This window comes from Agelaius phoeniceus, chromosome 4, assembly GCF_051311805.1.
Source record: "Agelaius phoeniceus isolate bAgePho1 chromosome 4, bAgePho1.hap1, whole genome shotgun sequence".
Lineage (NCBI taxonomy): Eukaryota > Metazoa > Chordata > Aves > Passeriformes > Icteridae > Agelaius > Agelaius phoeniceus.
The window spans coordinates 32,812,252-32,818,088 of NC_135268.1; positions in this window are offsets into that span (position 1 = coordinate 32,812,252).

A 5,837-nucleotide genomic window follows, 5' to 3' on the forward strand; every position below is an offset into this window, starting at 1 on the left:
GCAAAGCATTTTGTGCAGATTAAGGCAAGAAATCTCTTCTTCCTGGCTGTGCAAGCATTGATCACAATAGCAATCCCTAAGACCCATAATTTCCAGCCTCATTCACAATTTTTTTCCAAGCTATATTTATAGATCTCATAGTTAGACACTTCAAAAGTTGATTCTTTCCTCTCTGAAAAGAGAACAGCATGGAAGTGATGTGCAGGCAGGGATCAAGTCTTCCTAAAATAAGCATTAAAAAAAAAAAAGAAGTATCTTTACTGAGAAGTAACTATGCAGTTAAGTTTATAAAAAGTGCTTTAACATTGATGTGTCTATCTAAATATCTTATTGTATAGGTTTACCATGATAGGTGTGATACCAAAATGGATACAAAACCTATAGAATTGAAATATCTTCCTCAGGTTTTGAAGGGTTTTTGCTGGTTTTGGGTTATTTTAGTATGGGTGTGCAGAGCTGGTTTAGTTGGTTTATTTTTACCTCTACTGATAATAGTCCTTGAAAATGATTGCTACATTGACAAATCTTTGCTGAAGATTTGTTCTTTGTATCTAGAAGTGTTTTGAAAGGTTTTGTGAGCAAGAACATCACAGTTTTAGTCCTTGGACATATTTGGCAATCATATGTCTTTAAATCAAAGGTAAATACTTTCTTCTTGGAAGCTGTTTACAGTCCAGTGTAGAGTTTTCCAGAAACTGAGTTGCAAAAATATTCTAGAGGTATTTCCCCATGTATGATGTGACTTAGAACTCTATTCAAGTATCCTGCTGTTGCAAGTGCAAAATGACAAAATGTGACAGAAGTGTGACATTGCACATAGCTGAGCCCACAACTGAAAATAGAGCACATCTGAAATTATCCTGAAATAGCCTGAATATTAGAACTGACCATAATTATTTGTATTACCACTATCTTTTTAAGGTATATTTTATCTTGCATTTCATCAGAGAATGCAAATGTACAGAATGCCCACATTTGTTATATTTAAGGAGCTTACAGTATATATTTCTGTGGGTGGTTATGAAATATTTGTAAGTTGCCACACACAGCTGATCTGATTGTTGTTAGAGAGTTTTATTCAGAAACTCGTAGGAGCTTACTTTTCTCAGATATGTATTTGCATCATACTGTATGCAGCACTAATTTAATCAAGAATAGCCCAAGCAGGCCTGAATATAAACTACTGTTTTCAACTTAATCTCAAGAATGTAAAGAATTTAATTTTTAAGATTTATACCTCGTTCTTGTCCACAGGGAGCAGGAGCCTTGGCAATCTATTGCTCTGGATTCCAAGATACTTCTCATATCATCTTATTAATAAAACTGTCAGTCACAAGACTGATCTTATTTTTTTTTAGATTTATTTATTTTACTATGGCAAGAAGCTCACAAAGACTATTAACTGCTTTTAATTGATCACCTACTCTATTAAAATGAATAGAATGAAACTATATCTGTCCAAGGGAAAAGTGCATTTAAAATCAAGTTATGCTTTAAAAGGCTGATCTTGGAAAAAAAAATGAAGTGGTTTAAGACAGTGAAAGTTTCTACCATGTGGAAAACTGATCTATGGTTGGTATCTGATATACTTTCTCCACTGCTTATCACTAAATTCACTCAAATCTGTACAGAGACCTCCTTTTTTTTTTTCTGTTTTACATAGACTTACTGAATTTGAAGAAACCTAAATTTCTCCTGTTACTGTCATATCCTCTCACCTCAGATATTTTGTGACCAATCCACCCATAATTTTTTTTTCCTTCAGAACAACATTCATGAATTTTTAATTGACCAAAATAAAATCAGTTGGTATAGACAACAGCATAGAAAGCCTAAAACATTTATTAGGGCAAGAAAATTATTAGAGAATGTAATAGCATATATCCTTTTTTTACAGTGTCCAAGTACCTCAACTAGGTTAAGTCAGTAAGGTATCCTATTTTATAGGAACAAACTTATAGGCAATAATGGGCATTTGTTACATGTGTCCTCCTTCTTACCTGCTGGCACACAGACTTAAGTGTAACAGCAGATTTGAATCCAAATAGGACAGTATTTGGTCTATTCTCTGTTTGGTGTTTTGAGCTATCTTGTCTTCCACATCTTCTACCCACAAGGTTTACAAAACACTCCATCAGAACCTGTCTCATTTTGGAGGGAAAGAGGAGGGGCAAAGGGGAGAGTCAGGAAAATGTTTAAGTTGTCCCTGTGTGAATTATACATATCTCACATGATTTGCTTATGAATTTGGCTTGTGAGACTGAAGCAACTCCTGCTGCCCTTCCCCACACAGGAGTGACTGCCTCCTTTCCTCACTCTCTGCATGTATGTGCAGAATTTCACAGCTCAGGCCCCAGCTGCTCCTTGTGCACAACCCAGCTGAGGGTCATGACTTCAAGGCTTCAGTGACATCCAAAAAAGTCCAAAACCCAGAAGTACATGCAGTTATCGTTCAACTACTGTGAGGAAGAGACAGAAGATTCAATTTACCATAATGTATGAACTTTTCAAGACAGCATGATGGGGTTACAGAGACATCTTGGACTGATTTTCATTGGGGTGAAAGCAGAACTTCCTTAGAAAAGGGTTGGCATATTCTTCGGGATTGTGAATTACCTGCTACATTTGCCCTGTACCTAATCTTTCAAGGAGAAAGCTGCTTTTTTGGGGTTTTTTTGTTTGTTCATTAGTTTTTTTTCATGGCTGGATGAGCACAGACATCTAAGCGCATTTAGAAGTTTATCCCCAACAATCCCAGATTTGTTCTGAGTGCTGGTTATCTATTGGGGTTTTTTATGAGAAGAAATAGCATCATTACATATGATGAGGAAAGGAAATCTGCCTACCATAAAAAATGGTTTTTAACCCAATGGGTACATGAAAATATTCTGTCAATATGATTAGGAAACATGTCCTGACTTGTTATTTATATCTGCTGGGCTTAAGTCATACTTTTTCCTTTCAAGCCTTAAAGATGGTGTCAATGCCAAAATGTTTTTGCTGCTTAAGAAAGAATTAAACCATTTACTCCCTTAATAATACATTGCTACTATCCTGAAGAAACTGAATTTTAATTTGAAACCAACTGTGGGTGCTACTTTTTTTTTTTCCAGTCTAGTCCTGACATAAGCAATTAATCCATTCCTGTTCCTTTTTATTTCCATTCTCATCAAAGCTCCCAATATCCTGACTATAGACTTGGAGTAATTTGTTATTTAAAGACTGCTTCTTATTCTGTTCCTGTGACTTCTGTGAGAAAGCCACATTAGGAATTTCTGGGCAAGAACTGACCCTAAAAGCAGTGTCTATTCTAATTCTTTAAGTGGGCTGCACCAGCATTATCAGAATTTGTCTAACAACAAAATCTAAACAACCCTCAAGGGAATAATGTAATTCTATAAAAACATGTCTACAACTTTTTCTGTGGAGCAGCCAAATTACTATCCTAGGAAGACATGTCTACAACACTTGCTAAATCTTCCAATTATCTTCATGTTGGGTAATTTTTTTTGTCTTGTGTACTCTTGGAACCATATGTGTTTTTATTTCCAGGGGAAACTGTAAAGTCATACACATATAAAGTACAGATTATCAGCAAATAATAAAAACCGTGTCTTCCAATATCGATTAGAATGGATTCTACCCTCTTAGCTCAGCCCACATACTGTAACTCAAATCAGAGTGTAGCACAATTTGAAGCAATGGAGGCTTTATATACTATCTTCTCTTAATATGTTGCCAGCCTGAAATATTCCTTATTATTCCTATCCATTTTTATATGCTTTAATTTTGAGCTCTAGACTTTAATGTTTCCAGTCAGTCTGCAGTCCCTTGCAGTTCTTTTTGCTGTACATAACTTGCCTCTTTAAAGTCTCAAGCCTTCAGCCACAACACATCATCAAAACTTCCATGACTACTGTTGATCCCACACATCTGGAAACCATAGCTTCAGGACAAAAAAAAATAAAATAAAACACAACAAAACCCAAACAAAATGAAACAAACAAAAAACCACACAAAATATCACCCCACCAAGGCAAACCAGAAATTCCCACTGCTGATTTTATTTGGTCATACAAAACATATGTTTAAGTAGTTTTATATATCAGGATTGTACTGCTAACTTTGCAGTCCTTTTCCATTTTTTATGTATTATGCATAATATTGACTTAAACTGCCACTCTATTAAGCAAATTTAAAAAACTCAATTTTCAGAAAAAAGGTGTCTTCTGCAACTAAAACAGATTTTAACTTATGATAAGAATTATGATTTCTAGTGATTTTTTATATTTTTGTAAAAATAGGTATTTCTAACAAACTTATAAACAACAGATGAGAAATTAACTCAGACAGTTCCTATATTCTTTTTTGGCACTATTTTGGAGTATATTATAGTCTTAGACTCTAAGATCAGGATGGCAAGAACATTTTAATTTCCATTGGCAAATGTCATCACTGGGAAGGAAAGACGCTGATCATCAGATGAAAGCCTTGCTTGTATTCCCTGCATCATTCTGCACTTCATGTCCACACATCACTGGTCAAATGTCTTTAGCAGTTTGGATTTACCTACATTTCTGTGGAGTGTTCTGATAGCATGGAAGGAGGGATGCTTGCAAACAGTCTAGCATGTGTTGGCCCATAAATAACCCTAAAACAGAGTTCTGATAGATGCTGTGACCTGATCTCTCCAGAAAATATATACAAGCAGGTATTTCTGCATTTTGTACTAAAGAAACAAGCAGCTGAATTGCTCCTGACACGCCAGTGCTTGGTAGAAATACAAGCAGAAGTAGTCTCAAAACCCATAGATATAGGTTATTATGTGGGGCAGGAGCCAACCTCCAATACCAGTCAGCTTCCCCTCACTGTATTTACTCAGTAACATCAGCCCAGCATTTGAGCTGGGAGCCTCTGCTGTGGCAGCAAACATGAATCCTTAAATAAGTCAGGCAAGGTTAATTACCAGTGTGTTTATGTATAAAGATGATCTGTGACAAGAAAGATTAAACAGAGGTAAAACACCAGGTTGGTCGTTTAAGATTTTCATTGCTGTAAAAGTAACTTTGTATCTCGTGATCACAGCTATCAGAGCACAGCTCTTTATTTTGTTTGAGAAGCCTGTTCACTCCATGTTACTTCATTTGATCAAAAACCAGCATCCACACAGCCCATATTTTCCCCCTCATAGGCTATCTATGCTGCAGGGTTGGGCAGTAACTGAACACTCTCACATGCAGATGTACTGCAGACCTATAAAACATTACCACAATTTACTGAGCCTGGTGAGGGTGCTTTTGTTACAGCTTTTGTTTTAAATCCAGTACTGTGTCTGCCTCCTAGGGCCATGAAGTAAGTCTCTTTAAAAAGAGCTACAGATTTATTCTTCCACTTTGAATAAGTGAAAATGTGTTTTGTTGAAACCTCCTGAGAATAAATGGATTTCCTATAGAATCCCCTTTTGTTTATGGCTTTGATGAAAGCATTTGGCACTTGATGGTTCCCAGGCTATCCCCAGCTTAAAAAAGAAGAAATCAAGTGTGCTGAGTGTTAAAATGTTTTCAACTAACCTCAAAGCAAGTGCAATATAAAGACTTGCATCAGGTGTCAAATTAGTATAGAAGGGTAATGCTTCCTGTCTTGCCTCTTCAACATTTACACTCAGTACACTGTCCCATTTTGTTCTTAAAGCAGAGCTAAGGGCTGAACCTATTCAGGCAGCCACCTGAAATACAAACCTTTTCCTCTCAGTTATATCATCTACTTCTTCTTCCATTTCAAATTCTTCTCAAAACTATGCAGAAATTGTTGAGATTACAGGTAGGTGCTAACTCCCC